Source organism: Schistocerca serialis, chromosome 3 (assembly GCF_023864345.2).
Source record: "Schistocerca serialis cubense isolate TAMUIC-IGC-003099 chromosome 3, iqSchSeri2.2, whole genome shotgun sequence".
NCBI classification, from domain to species: Eukaryota; Metazoa; Arthropoda; class Insecta; order Orthoptera; family Acrididae; genus Schistocerca; species Schistocerca serialis.
In genome coordinates, this window is record NC_064640.1 from 123,701,890 (window position 1) to 123,718,273 (window position 16,384).

Here is a 16,384-nt window from a genome sequence, read left to right on the forward strand (position 1 = left end):
CGGAGATACTATATCCCATCGCTCGTACACCAACTGTAATGTCATGTTCAAACTCACTTAAATCTTGATAACCTGCCATTGTAGCAGCAGTAACCTATCTAACAACTGTTTCAGACACTTGTTGTCTTATATAGCCGTTGCCGACCGCAGCGCCGTATTATGCCTGTTTACATATCTCTGTATTTGAATACGCATGCCTATACCAGTTTATTTGGCGCTTCAGTGTAAAATGTATACCAAATTTGACTGAAATTGTCCCAGGGATTTAGGCTGAGCTTATCACCCGTGACTTTCCTTGCATACTCACATGTCAAATATATTTCACAGATATTTAACATATTTCACGCGTATTTGTACACATATTTCCTCTGTACGTTTAGTGAATTTCGCCCTGCAATTTCATTTTGATGCAGCGTAATGTTTATGACGTCGTGTCTGCTTAATTATGTGTTGTAGAATGATATAATTTTGCATCTAGTGGTATATGCGCCTACTGGTCCTAAACTCGTTGTGAATAGAGTTATTAGTAAAGAAATAATCAATTAAGACTTCATGCATGACGCGGCCGTTTCTCACGCATCTCAGTGTTTGATGTCGTATCTACTGCTCAAACGTGTCGTTGAATGACGTATTTTTGTAGGTACATTCTGCGGCATATGTTGATACTATCTGCGAAATATGTTGCGAGGAAGTCATACATTAAAACTTCATGCATGATAGGGCAATTTTTTTCTCACAGGTCACTATTTGGCAGCATTTCTCCTGAACTACGTATCGTACAATGTCATATTTTTGTAGGTACATTCAGCAGCAAATGTGGATACAGGCTGCGAAAATGGTTGCGAGAGGTGTCAATAGCAACGAAGTAATAAATTTAAAGGTCTTTCACGATGCAGCAGTTTTTGACGCATTCAGTGTTTATGACGTCATATCTCCTGAACTAAATCTCGTACAAGGATTTAATTTCTCTGGCACATTCAGTGGTATATGTGAATACTGTCTGCAAAACGTGTCACGAATACAGCTAGTAGTAAAGAAGTAATAAATTAAAACGTCATGCTTCATGCGGTAGTTTTACTGCACGAGCAGCGAAAATGTAGTTAGCGACAGTCTTTTTCCCTTTCATCATTTTGCGGGAGTAGTCTGCGAGATAAAGTTTTGTAAGGGTTCGAAATTATATGTGAAACTTTTTGCAAGTCTAAGTGGTGTCATTCTGAAATACTGGATAAGTAAAATATACACTCCTGGAAATTGAAATAAGTACAACGTGAATTCATTGTCCCAGGAAGGGGAAACTTTATTGACACATTCCTGGAGTCAGATACATCACATGATCACACTGACAGAACCACAGGCACATGGACACAGGCAACAGAGCATGCACAATGTCGGCACTAGTACAGTGTATATCCACCTTTCGCAGCAATGCAGGCTGCTATTCTCCCATGGAGACGATCGTAGAGATGCTGGATGTAGTCCTGTGGAACGGCTTGCCATGCCATTTCCACCTGGCGCCTCAGTTGGACCAGCGTTCGTGCTGGACGTGCAGACCGCGTGAGACGACGCTTCATCCAGTCCCAAACATGCTCAATGGGGGACAGATCCGGAGATCTTGCTGGCCAGGGTAGTTGACTTACACCTTCTAGAGCACGTTGGGTGGCACGGGATGCATGCGGACGTGCATTGTCCTGTTGGAACAGCAAGTTCCCTTGCCGATCTAGGAATGGTAGAACGATGGGTTCGATGACGGTTTGGATGTACCGTGCACTATTCAGTGTCCCCTCGACGATCACCAGTGGTGTACGGCCAGTGTAGGAGATCGCTCCCCACACCATGATGCCGGGTGTTGGCCCTGTGTGCCTCGGTCGCATGCAGTCCTGATTGTGGCGCTCACCTGCACGGCGCCAAACACGCATACGACCATCATTGGCACCAAGGCAGAAGCGACTCTCATCGCTGAAGACGACACGTCTCCATTCGTCCCTCCATTCACGCCTGTCGCGACACCACTGGAGGCGGGCTGCACGATGTTGGGGCGTGAGCGGAAGACGGCCTAACGGTGTGCGGGACCGTAGCCCAGCTTCATGGAGACGGTTGCGAATGGTCCTCGCCGATACCCCAGGATCAACAGTGTCCCTAATTTGCTGGGAAGTGGCGGTGCGGTCCCCTACGGCACTGCGTAGGATCCTACGGTCTTGGCGTGCATCCGTGCGTCGCTGCGGTCCGGTCCCAGGTCGACGGGCACGAGCACCTTCCGCCGACCACTGGCGACAACATCCATGTACTGTGGAGACCTCACGCCCCACGTGTTGAGCAATTCGGCGGTACGTCCACCCGGCCTCCCGCATGCCCACTATACGCCCTCGCTCAAAGTCCGTCAACTGCACATACGGTTCACGTCCACGCTGTCGCGGCATACTACCAGTGTTAAAGACTGCGATGGAGCTCCGTATGCCACGGCAAACTGGCTGACACTGACGGCGGCGGTGCACAAATGCTGCGCAGCTAGCGCCATTCGACGGCCAATACCGCGGTTCCTGGTGTGTCCGCTGTGCCGTGCGTGTGATCATTGCTTGTACAGCCCTCTCGCAGTGTCCGGAGCAAGTATGGTGGGTCTGACACACCGGTGTCAATGTGTTCTTTTTTCAATTTCCAGGAGTATAGGTACTCTCGCGTCGCGGGCTACACTGCTTTTCCACCCACACTCCCACCCCTTCGATAGGTCGATGGTTCTTACCCGCACTGTGATTCTTTCCAGATAGTAAGTGATATGTGTACCAAGTTTGGTTGAAATCGGTCCAGTGGTTTAGGGGGAGATGGAGAACATACGAAGGTTGCCCAGAAAGTAATGCACCGCAAATTTTTTTCCTCAGCCGAAAACAATGCTACGAATGCGAAACGTTACGTATGTGTTATCTGAAGTCTCCTGAGTGAGCGCGCCTAGTTTCCGTCACTTCCGACACATAGCGTAGCTGCAGGACAGTTTCAAAATAGCGTCTGCAGGTGATTTACGTTACAAGTAACGTGCCACAATTGAATTTCTCAGTGCAAAGAAAGAAACTGTAGGGAATATTCGCAGACGCTTGTGCGAAGTCTGTAGATCATCATCTGTCGACAAAAGTACGGTTAGTCGCTGGGCACGGAGGGTGAGGTCATTAGAAGGCGGTCCAGGGATGCTCCACGATTTGCAGCGGTCGGGGAGACCATCCACGGCTCTCACACGTGACAGGTTGCAGTGAGCTGACGTTGTCATGCGCGAGGACAGACATTCGTGGAAGACATTTTGAAGACGATGAGGAGGTGATTCACAGAGTGAAGCACTGGTTCCGCCTCCAGGACAAGAATTGGTACCGACAGGACATACACGCCCTTGTTTCGTGCTGGAGGAACGCCATAGAACGGGGTGGTGACTACGTGGAAAAATAGGGTGTGTAGACAAAACACCAATCTTTCGTGTGTGTAATTCTCATTATTTTCTACAAAGAAACGTTGAAGAAAAAAAAATTCGGTCATTACTCTCTGGGCAACCCTCGTACATACATATGTACATCCATTTTTGTAATTTGTAAGAACGCATGAAATGCAGATGTAACTGCACACTGTGTATTATAATGGTTAATGAATGGAAAATATATCATTTGAAAGCAGAGTCCCGAAGCATTCCTCGTTGCAGCACGAGTCTTAGAGATCACTACAACTCGCACGTACCTTAGCTGAAAACGGCATACAAACTGGAAAATAATTCGGCTGCTGAAAGTTGTTTCTAGAAATGTTTTGTCTGCTGAAGACACCTCAGTTTAAATATATTTTGAATAGATTACAAGTAAACGTCTTGCATTCATAAACAAAGCTATAGCGAGCACATATGCAAAAAAAAAAAAAAATGGCTCTGAGCACTATGGGACTTAACTGCTATGGTCATCAGTCCCCTAGAACTTAGAACTACTTAAACCTAACTAACCTAAGGACATCACACACATCCATGCCCGAGGCAGGATTCGAACCTGCGACCGTAGCAGTCCCGTGGTTCCGGATTGCGCGCCTAGAACCACTAGACCACATGTGCAAATAAACATTGAAGATCGAAGGACTGAAAACTGTTTTCGAGAGGAAAAGAATTCAGAGGAGAGTTTAACTCAGTTACTGCTCAGAAAGTATACATAAAAGCTTACGAGTAACACTTGCAAATGTCCGCAGGCGGACCATATAGCTGTACAGAACCACACATTTACAAAGGACAGAAAAATAACACCATATGCCTGATAATCGCAGACGCCGGCCGAAGTGGCCGTGCGGTTAAAGGCGCTGCAGTCTGGAACCGCAAGACCGCTACGGTCGCAGGTTCGAATCCTGCCTTGGGCATGGATGTTTGTGATGTCCTTAGGTTAGTTAGGTTTAACTAGTTCTAAGTTCTAGGGGACTAATGACCTCAGCAGTTGAGTCCCATAGTGCTCAGAGCCATTTTTTTCTGATAATCGCAGAATATTATTTAAAGAGTGGGAAAGGAATATGCAAAGCGCCCTATATGCCAGAATGACTTGATAAAAAAATATATTTATCCTCACATGTTCTAACAAAGACCTAAATCGAATAAAGAGCTCTCACTCCACACGCGACTACACAACTGCAGAAGCACGTCCCACAAATGAACCTGAAAAATTATGTAATATAGAATTACGTCAGTGCAGTGAGAGCAAGCAGCAGTGTCGCCCGTAATCCTGGGTGGCGTAGCTTCAAACGCCCATCTCAGAATCACAAAAAAATTTATGTGTTTTACATGTCCGCAGTAGGCAGAACGATGATCAGAGCGTAAGGCAGAAATTCTAAGTGGAGAATAGAACGACAGAGAATGTCCACCAAACCGCACTGCCTAACCGAACTCAAACCCTCTGGCCCAAGCTGCATGATTACACGTTCAAAATAGTGACTAAAAGCATTCCTTACATTACTCAACAAAATATAAAGTTACACTAGCAGACGAAAACATTGACTAGAGGACCTTAGTCATACGAATGCTTCGCAACTCACTTACTGATACATAATATGAAAAATGGTTATAATAGATGGCTTTCAACTGCAAAGACGCCATTTAAACCCTCATTTGTATAGCAGAATGCTGGAACAGATTGAAGCAGACGGCGTTTTCAGAAACGTTGGATGTACCACGAAGTCATTTCAGAGATCCGGTGACAGTTTTGATACGCAGTAACTGCCGGCTGTGGACCAATACTAGATCTACCATAAGTAACCATGCCGCAATAGGGCTTCTTCTGCTCGGTAAAATCCAAAGACGTCTGCAAGACAATTGTACCCTGAGTTTCCAAAGGCATCAGAAGTTACTGTTTCCCAGCAACCTGTGTACCGATGAGCACGTGGCGTTTCTCGTTACGACGGTATCTTCGCATGAAATTCCAATCACCAACTTTCTTCTCCGAATGCGAAAATATTTTGTTGACGCCGACCTGCATAGAGGGAAACGAGCATCGTAATAAAATTAGGGAAACCAGAGCTCGCACGGAAAGATATACGAGTAGGTGTTCGTTTTCTCCGCGCGCTGTTCGAGAGTGGAATAACGGAGAATTTTTATGAAGGTGGCTCGATGAACCCTCTGCCAGGCACTTAAGTGTGATTTGCGGAGTATTCGTGTAGATGTAGATTCCAGAGATTAGACAAATCGGAAAGATGACCATTTGATGGGGGTCAGCAGCATCAAGATTGGACCATGAAAGAATGGAGGAATTTGCTCTTCACAGATGAAGCCCACATCAGTTACCAAATTTTCATCCAAATTTGACGAAAGGGAAATGGTAACTATTAGATTACAGAAACAGCATGGAAAGCGACCAGTTTTATGGTTGTGGGGGTCTTAATATATGGAGGAATCATGTTGAATGGCCGTTCGGATCTTCAAATTTATCTTGGTTGTCGGAAAAACTATTTTAAGGCATATAAGTACAGTGACAAAGTAATTCCACCAACTATGTGACTTTTCAGAGCTATTCACCTCCTCCTAGTGGAGGATAATGGCCTTGCATATGGCTATGATGTGGTTGATGAGTTCCTCGTAGGAAAAGGTACCCCAAGAACGGAAAGGCCAACGAGGTCTTACGTTCAGAATCCAACCAAGGACATCTGGTACGCTGTAAACAGCTTCCTAGGACTGCTCTAAACCCTGAGAAGCTCTTTGTCAGGAGTACGATCGACGAATTACTGAACCATCTCACAGATCTCCGCAATTTTGCTGGCAAATATGGTGTGCATTTGGAACCATTAACTGTTCTATTATTGTTGATGACTTTCTCTGATTTTCCTAATGTCACGTTTTGTACGCTGCTACATGCCAAGCTTTCCCTTAGCTTGCAATCTGTCAGGAGCCCTGTTTAGGAATCAAAGAATTCTGTTGTTCTAACCGATCGAACATAGACTTGTTGCGTAGCCTGAATGAAACATCTATGCGTTTTTCTATGCTCAACTTGGAGTCTATCTTCGGAGAGCTAACACGAAATTCTTGCCTACTCTGTTTGTAAATACGTAAAACGCTTGTACTTCAGAAAAGCAATCAAGCTTGGATATAAATAGGTTATTTCTTTTGTTCTCTCCTTTCAGACGAGATCGGGGAACGTTACTTTCTTCCACCTCTAATAACCCTCTGTTGACGTTAAGGCGCATAATAAGAAAAGCATAAAGAACGCAAATAACAGGAAGCTGAGTGGATTCAGGTAAATTATGATTTGTGCAGGAAGAAGAGACTTAAATCGTGCCTTCCAGATCTACGCAAAGCAAACAATCATTACGCTCGAAAATAACTCTCTGAGAGGAAGTGTCGTTTGTGAGGAGAATGTGGAACTGCACAGGCTTAGAGAGAGATTGCTGCAACGTGATGCTGAAGACGGGTCAGGATATTAAAAACAAGGAGAAGGCCGATGCAGTGACGTGTAGGGAGAATACGCCTGCGCCGGCCATAACAATTCTCTACGCAAGTGGGAATTACAATTTTCGAGAGAACAGCCTTACATGACTACAAAGTGTTTATGAATAAAACGATAGAATTACCAAATTATTCTGTCAAATCAAAACTCTTCGTTAATCACAGACTGCTGTTAGCTTTGAACCGCATCTCAAATCTGAAAACACCTCAGACAACTCGTTAATCACATGGAAAATAAGTGCATCATACTATACATACACACAGTGAGAAAACAGACTGTGTGCAACTGGAAATATTCATCAAAACTAATATCTCTTGTAGAGACGTAAATATGATATTCACAGTTGAGCAGAAGTCGCGCAGGAGAAGGAAACGGACTTTCCTAACGTTAATTACCACTCGGTCAGGGAAAAAATACACTTCGATATTTACTTTAACTATAGTACGTAAATCAACGCACTCTAAATAGCCTCACATAACCTACATTAATTGTTTCTGTAAACTTAGTAATTTTCCACTGGTGCACATTGCGAGCAATTCTATCTTCTAGTGGACCTATAAGGAAATTTAGGCATTTCAGAGTACTCGATTGCTTGAAAAAAAATCAGATAAATGCGTATAATTGTAGTTGTAGTTAAAGTAATGCACGCTGTATATGCACAATTTTCTCGCGTTTCATTCTCGTGCAGATTTTTGTACAAATACACTCCTGGAAATGGAAAAAAGAACACATTGACACCGGTGTGTCAGACCCACCATACTTGCTCCAGACACTGCGTGAGGGCAGTGCAAGCAATGATCACACGCACGGCACAGCGGACACACCAGGAACCGCGGTGTTGGCCGTCGAATGGCGCTAGCTGCGCAGCATTTGTGCACTGCTGCCGTCAGTGTCAGCCAGTTTTCCGTGGCATACGGAGCTCCATCGCAGTCTTTAACACTGGTAGCATGCCGCGACAGCGTGGACGTGAACCGTATGCGCAGTTGACGGACTTTGAGCGAGGGCGTATAGTGGGCATGCGGGAGGCCGGGTGGACGTACCGCCGAATTGCTCAACACGTGGGGCGTGAGGTCTCCACAGTACATCGATGTTGTCGCCAGTGGTCGGCGGAAGGTGCACGTGCCCGTCGACCAGGGACCGGACCGCAGCGACGCACGGATGCACGCCAAGACCGTAGGATCGTACGCAGTGCCGTAGGGGACCGCACCGCCACTTCCCAGCAAATTAGGGACACTGTTGCTCCTGGGGTATCGGCGAGGACCATTCGCAACCGTCTCCATGAAGCTGGGCTACGGTCCCGCACACCGTTAGGCCGTCTTCCGCTCACGCCCCAACATCGTGCAGCCCGCCTCCAGTGGTGTCGCGACAAGCGTGAATGGAGGGACGAATGGAGACGTGTCGTCTTCAGCGATGAGAGTCGCTTCTGCCTTGGTGCCAATGATGGTCGTATGCGTGTTTGGCGCCGTGCAGGTGAGCGCCACAATCAGGACTGCATACGACCGAGGCACACAGGGCCAACACCCGGCATCATGGTGTGGGGAGCGATCTCCTACACTGGCCGTACACCACTGGTGATCGTCGAGCGGACACTGAATAGTGCACGGTACATCCAAACCGTCATCGAACCCATCGTTCTACCATTCCTGGACCGGCAAGAGAACTTGCTGTTCCAACAGGACAATGCAGGTCCGCATGTATCCCGTGCCACCCAACGTGCTCTAGAAGGTGTAAGTCAACTACCCTGGCCAGCAAGATCTCCGGATCTGTCCCCCATTGTGCATGTTTGGGACTGGATGAAGCGTCGTCTCACGCGGTCTGCACGTCCAGCACGAACGCTGGTCCAACTGAGGCGCCAGGTGGAAATGGCATGGCAAGCCGTTCCACAGGACTACATCCAGCATCTCTACGATCGTCTCCATGGGAGAATAGCAGCCTGCATTGCTGCGAAAGGTGGATATACACTGTACTAGTGCCGACATTGTGCATGCTCTGTTGCCTGTGTCTGTGTGCCTGTGGTTCTGTCAGTGTGATCATGTGATGTATCTGACCCCAGGAATGTGTCAATAAAGTTTCCCCTTCCTGGGACAATGAATTCACGGTGTTCTTATTTCAATTTCCAGGAGTGTATAAAGCGAAATGCTCGTACACGCAAAACAATGTCCTTCGTCATTCCTACAGTTTGTCCTGCCGTAGCAAAATACATTTTTCTTTCTTAATCCATAAAGAAACATTATCTTTATTTCCGTTTCCGGATGCCACTGCTATCATTAAACCTTTAACTCAGTTTGGGCAGGCAAGTTCTGTTCATCTGCCAGGGAACCGTGCCAGTTTTGTTCAGTGTCCTCCTGTCTTTGAAATGTTTTTGTGGTCTGTAGTTTTCTGAGATAGTGAACGAGATCAGCGTTTGTCTATACGGGTGTGAAAACCACCCAAAATTTCCACTCAGGCTGGTTCGCTCATCCCGTCTCGCAAAATTTCACACTTAGCTTTACTGTATACAAGAAGGTGGCACACATCATAATATTAGTGCTTTATTCAGTTTTTTCGATTTCCTATTACTGAAAACGGAAAATTAGAAATTATACAAGATGGTAGAACAAAACTGCAATTAACGTGTTACAAAAACGTGATTTAGAGAGGCCAACGAAAATATAAAAAGTAATTACCAGAACAATTTAAACCCATCTCATTCATAAACAAAATAGTTTTCCGGTTAATCCCTCACACTCAACACTTTCCTTTAAACACTAGAGCACTGACAGTGCAGATGTTCTCTCTGACAAGTGTCTTGATTTATATCTCCAAATAATAACTCTTAGAAGAAGAAACTGCTGTAAGGGTATGATCGCTTTGTTACGCAATAGGAAATAATGCACACGCGCATCTTAATGTTTCTGCTACTCGTAAAACATATGAAGTTCTGAGTATGCTTTTTATTTAAGTAATTCTAAATATTCTATTTCCTTTCAATAGTGAACTGATGATCAAAGTCTCCATTATCACCACAGCCCTCTTCCTCATGAGCGAGCTGACTTACCTCTCCGGGCAATAACGGAAGCAAGCTTCGAGCAACAGAGTTATACTACACATTTAAAATCCCTAAAATCTCAAGGAATCTTCGAAATGAAATTTAATTAGTGCTTGTTTTTAATAATTTCTGTAGTCTTTAACGTGAGTGGTTTATTGCCGCAGACCACAGAAGTCTTCCATTTTGTATCGTTAACACTTTTCAATGCAACTTGGAGGTAATTGGTTGGTTGGTTGGTTGGGGGAGGAGACCAGACAACGTGGTCATCGGTCTCATCGGATTAGGGAAGGAAGTCGGCCGTGCCCTTTCAGAGGAACCATCCCGGCGTTTGCCTGGAACGATGTAGGGAAATCACGGAGGTAATTGGGTTCTGTTATCACCTCGAGCATCGTGGCTGGAAGTCAACTGGATCAGTTACATAGAGTTACATGTCAAAGTAGCTATGAAAAATTATTATACAATGATTTTTCGTTAGTTTCTTCAAAATCTAGACAGTGATAGACATTCAAACGAATCAGATGCCCAGACTGTAACTAGAAGATTCAAGTTATAACTTTGCCTGGAGCATCATAATTCATATATGATAGCGTAATGACGTCCTCGAGCGAGGATTTCGAACCAAAGCTGGCAGTCCTTGGCAATGACAGAAAGGTTCAGAAGACAGAGAGAGGGAGACGGGGACGGGGAGAGAGAGAGAGAGAGAGAGAGAGAGAGAGAGAAGAATGGAAGGTCAGGTTTTATGGTAAGTGAGTGTTCTTGTAACAAACAGCAATATAATAATGAGGGAACAGCTGAAGTTTAGGTGAGAGCTTTAATGCCGTGCAGAAGCCACAATGACCGACGGTTTACTCTTGATAAGCTATAAAGTCGAAAAACCTGTTGTTATTCTCGTGGGCCGGGAGCAATAATTGCAGCGAACAAAGGGAAAGGTTATTTATCTCACACGATGAAAGAAATACGTAGTGCAATGGCTAAATGTAAAAGACTGGAAGATAAATTTAATAATACAAAGTGGACGGTTATTAATACAGGGAGCTATTTTGGACAGGGACAATACACCATATAATGGTGAGGTATATATATTGTAAGTCGAAACACCAATGAATTATTTTCTAGAAAGGCTCTGAGAAATAAATGGGCTCGCGACGAAAAAGCAAAGGATGCGGATAAGAGGGACAATTTAGCAGGGAAACACAGCACGGCCGAGGAGCTGTTCCGTGTCTTAGTTCTGTGGCTGTATTCAGACGGCTGCTATGTTAAACGCGACACGCCGTAAGTTATCGCGCTTTAGAACTCCGCGCACGCACGGCCAGCGACACTCTCACCCACACACGGCGATACCGAGAAATACGGCGCCCGCACCACGCTAAGGAAATGGATCAGCACGCCGCAGCCGTTCGCGTTCCGCAACAACACACACCAGAGAGATTGGTCAGTGCGAGCAGTGGGGTTGCAAAGACAGTGAACTATTACGATAAAGTTCGTTTTTAATGCGTCAATAGGCGGGTCACACAGCTGATAGTCGACTATGCGAAATAATGCCGCGCCTTCGTATTCCACACTACTGGCCATTAATATTGCTACACCAAGAAGAAATGCAGATGATAAACGGGTATTCATTGGACAAATATATTATACTAGAACTGACATGTGATAACATTTTCACGCACTTTGGGTGCATAGATCCTGCAAAATCAGTACCCAGAACAACCACCTCTGGCCGTAATAACGGCCTTGATACGCCTGGGCATTGAGTCAAACAGAGCTTGGATGGCGTGTACAGGTACAGCTGCCCATGCAGCTTCAACACGATACCACAGTTCATCAAGGATAGTGACTGGTGTATTGTGACGTGCCAGTTGCTCGGCCACCATTGACCAGACGTTTCCAATTTGAGAGAGATCTGGAGAATGTGCTGGCCAGGGAAGCAGTTGAACATATTCTGTATCCAGAAAGGCCCGTAAAGGACCTGCAACATGTGGTCGTGCATTATCCTGCTGAAATGTAGAGTTTCGCAGGGATCGAATGAAGGGTAGAGCCACGGGTCGTAGCACATCTGAAATGTAACGTCCACGGTTCAAAGTGCCGTCAATGCGAACAAGAGGTTACCGACGTGTGTAACTAATGGCACACATACCATCACCCAGAGTGATACGCCAGTATGGGAATGACGAATACACGGTTCCTATGAGCGATCACCACGATGTCGCCAGACACGGATGCGACCATCATGACGCTGTAAACAGAACCTGGATTCATCCGAAAAAATTACGTTTTGCCATTCGTGCACCTAGGTTCGTCGTTGAGTACACCATCGCAGGCGCTCCTGTCTGTGATGCAGCGTCAAGGGTAACCGCAGCCATGGTCTCCGAGCTGATAGTCCATGCTGCTGGAAACGTCGTCGAACTGTTCGTGCAGATGGTTGTTGACTTGCAAACGTCCCCATCTGTTGACTCAGGGATCGAGACGTGGCTTCACGATCCGTTACAGCCATGCGGATCAGATGCCTGTCATCTCGACTGCTAATGACACGAGGCCGTCAGGATCCAGCACGATGTTCAGTATTACCCTCCTGAACCCACCGATTCCATATTCTGCTAACAGTCCTTGTATTTCGACCAACGCGAGCAGCAATGTCGCGGTACGATAACCCGCAATCGCGATGGGCTCCAATCCGACCTTTATCAAAGTCGCAAACGTGATGGTACGCATTTCCCCTCCTAACACGAGGCATCACAACAACGTTTCACCAGGCAACGCCGGTCAACTGCTGTCTGTGTATGAGGAATCGGTTGGAAACTCATGTCAGCTCGTTGTAGGTGTCGCCACCGGTGCCAACCTTGTGTCAATGCTCTAAAAAGCTAATCATTTGCATATCACAGCATCTTCCTCCTGTCGGTTAAATTTCGCGTCTGTAGCACATCTTCGTGGTGTAGCAATTTTAATGGCCAGTAGTGTAATTCAACCTAAGAGAATGGATCAGCAGTTTGTCAGTTAACACCCATACACCGTAACAACTCAGCCCTATATTTCCGATGACCTCTCCTCGTCATAGGTAACATTCTGCACACCGAGAGAAAATCTTCATAATGGAACGACAGTTGATCAGTATTAATTCGAACGTCAAAAAATTAGTTCAAATGGCTCTAAGCACTATGGGACTTAGCATCTGAGGTCATAAATCCCCTAGACTTAGAACTACTTGAACCTAACTAACCTGAGGACATCACACACATCCATGCTGGAGGAAGGATTCGAACCTGTGGCCATAGCAGCAGCGCGGTTCCGGACTGAAGCGCCTAGAACCGCTCGACCACAGCTGCCGGCAATTCGAACGTCAACAAGTCATGGCGACGAGAGGGGAAATGATCGCTATTGTGTAGCATTTCACGTTACTTTTGTCTTTATTATATTGGATCTTGAATGAGTAGACATAATTCATTATCTACAAGAGCATATTTTTTGCGTAAGGATTTTAAGTCATGTCGAAAGCACGTCCAGAGGGACAAAGAACTATGGCGCATAATTGGGTCAGCTGCAACGTGAATGCAGAGAATGTACTGAATCTATACATGATGAATCGGCGAATTCTGTAAGACCTAAATCAGCAACGTTAAAAGACTGCACGAACCCGTTTTGTCTCGATTGCGAGACAATTTTTTTAACACTACATAGTCTATTTCAGTGTGGGAAGAAGGTTTGGTATGTACATACTTTGTACATAACCTGTCCTAGTCGAGCCGGCCGCGGTGGACGTGCGGTTCTAGGCACTTCAGTCCGGAACCGCGTGACTGCTACGGTCGCAGGTTCGAATCCTGCCTCGGGCATGGATGTGTGTGATGTCCTTAGGTTTGTTAGGTTTAAGTAGTTCTAAGTTATAGGGGACTGATGACCTCAGATGTTGAGTCCCAAAGTGCTCAGAGCCATTTGAACCATTTTGTCCTAGTCGTGACCAAAATCTCGATTACGAATCGCAGACGCCAACGACAATAACTTACATTAGGTGCCACTGGAAATGACAAACTGTTACGAAATAGATATCAGAAGACCTCAAAATAATAAAACGAAGTAATATATTACAGGAATTTAGCCTATTAAATTATCTGTAAGTAGTCTGGATGGTTTCACATTTAATCTAGAGTATTTGGAGCAGCGTTAGTTGACTTTAGTTTATCTCTATTAAATTCCCTGTTTTATAGAACTGCCACTGCAGAAGGTAAAATTACTGTCTTTTGAAGCTGAACGCAATATTAGCAATTATTGCCCTCCCTTTGCTATTTTCAGCAAACAGTGTGTCGTATCTCATCCGTATGAACCTGTATCTTACTTCAGAATACAGACACAAGCAAGACAAACCGGTAACATGAACTGCTTAGGCAATCGTAATAACATTCCAGATTTTCATTATATAGAGGACGTATTTGTGTGCAGATGTAATTATTGGCAATGCGCTTATTCCAATGCCAGAATGAAGAGATGGGAACAGGAACTTGCTGAGATAAAAAACAATTAAATCTGCCAGTGAAATGAGAGACTACATATTTTCGTGCGAGATAGACATCCAATGGTCGCACGCTTGTTTGACCTATTTAAATGCGGTAAAATATTTTTCTGCGTGTCTAAAAGGTACAAAAATCGTTCCGGACAGAGCTAAAATATTTATTTACAGTACAGAACTAGTAAATACTGTATGTGTGGATTCCCTGTTCATTTTATACATTGTGGAGGGTGGATGGAGAACATTTTATCTACGCAGATGTGCAGGAATATATAAGATCAGCTTAGCCCTAGCGTCATGTGAGCATAACTTAGTCTTCTGCTAATGTGCCGAAGAGGGTGACATCACATGACCGTTTAAACTGCATGCACTTTATGACGAAATTTTTTATCATAGAAAAACTTTTGAAAGTTGTAAGACTTCGAAGTTTGCCTGTGGATTGATTTTCATACTGAAATGGGCCAATGCGTTTTTCGTTTGTAACTTGTTTATTTGTTACTGTTTAGAACCGTAAACACTACACACTATATATATATATATATATATATATTGTGTGTGTGTGTGTGCGCGCGCGCGCGTGCGTGTAGTGTTTACGGTTCTAAAAAGTAACAAATAAGCAAGTTACGAACGAAAAACTGAGTAACTCCATATATTTGTCGAAGCAGCACGGCATACTGCTTCGTACTGGAATCTGAGGGAATTATTTGTCAAGGACGACCCCCCCCCTCCCTCCCCATCACCACACGTCTCCTATCCTAGTGGGGTACTAAATAAACATGAAGTCAGAAAACCAATATACGACCTAACAGTAGTGAAATAAGATTGAGGAAAGATGGTGTTTCGTAAAATATTTGATTATAAATAAAAGAAGAAGAGAGTGAAATGATCTACCAGAGCACGTTCCCCACTTGCTCCCAAAAAACTTTGTCTACGAACTGGAAGATTGAAATAATTAATTAAAACTGATGGCCGGCAAGCTACCGTAATTTTCGGTGTAGATTACTGTAAATCGAAACCGGAAAACGTAATCTTCTGTAACATACAGAAACGATGTTATCTTGTGCGGCATTACGCGGCTTCCTAAGCTGCCAGTACCGGTACATAAAGTGTCAGCGACACGCCGCAGCTCCTGTAAGCAACGTCTATGTAAATTAAACAGTCAGCAGCTGCTCCTGAAAATGCACATCATGCCCGTGCAAACGAGTTCAACGCATCGATTTGGTTGTAAAAGATAAAACCAACAGCCTACTGGAAACTTAACACCGAGTATTTTGTCGACACAGCTGTCGCGAAGTGATCTTTGCTAAGAAATTTCCCGTAAGTCACCTATGAATTGCTACGTTTGTCCTTAAATATTGCAACTGTAACAAAGAGTTTCAAGGTGGTGAAGGTCATTCTGAACACAACGGTACCACTTTGCACTTTTCAGGTGAAAGTTCAGGCAAAATGATATGCTTAGCACGATGTAAACTGCTCCATAAGTACCACGAATTCAAAAATCCTTTTTCTTCAAGAACTATGCCTTAACAGCCATTGATAACGATAAACAGGTGGTTCGATGTAATCAGATTTACGAAAAATTCTCGAGCCAGTAAGACGCCGATGGTCTTTAAGTAAGATATTTTCGCCTTGGATATGAGTTAGATACAAAATTTCTACAAAGGAAGAACGTATTACGTTATAAAGGGTGAAGACTAATCTACAAAAAGGCATAATATCTAGTATGCCCCAGGGAGTTCTAACAGAACCATTTACTTTTCATATTATATTTTCGTGACTTTTCGGATAGTATTAGTTGCAATATTAGGCTTTCCATAAATGACGCAGTTATCATAAGTTAGAGAGATTCCTCTATGAATTTTGCACAGCATACAAACCATATTTACAGGTGTGTCAAACTCTAGAATTTTGCAAATCTATTAAAAATTG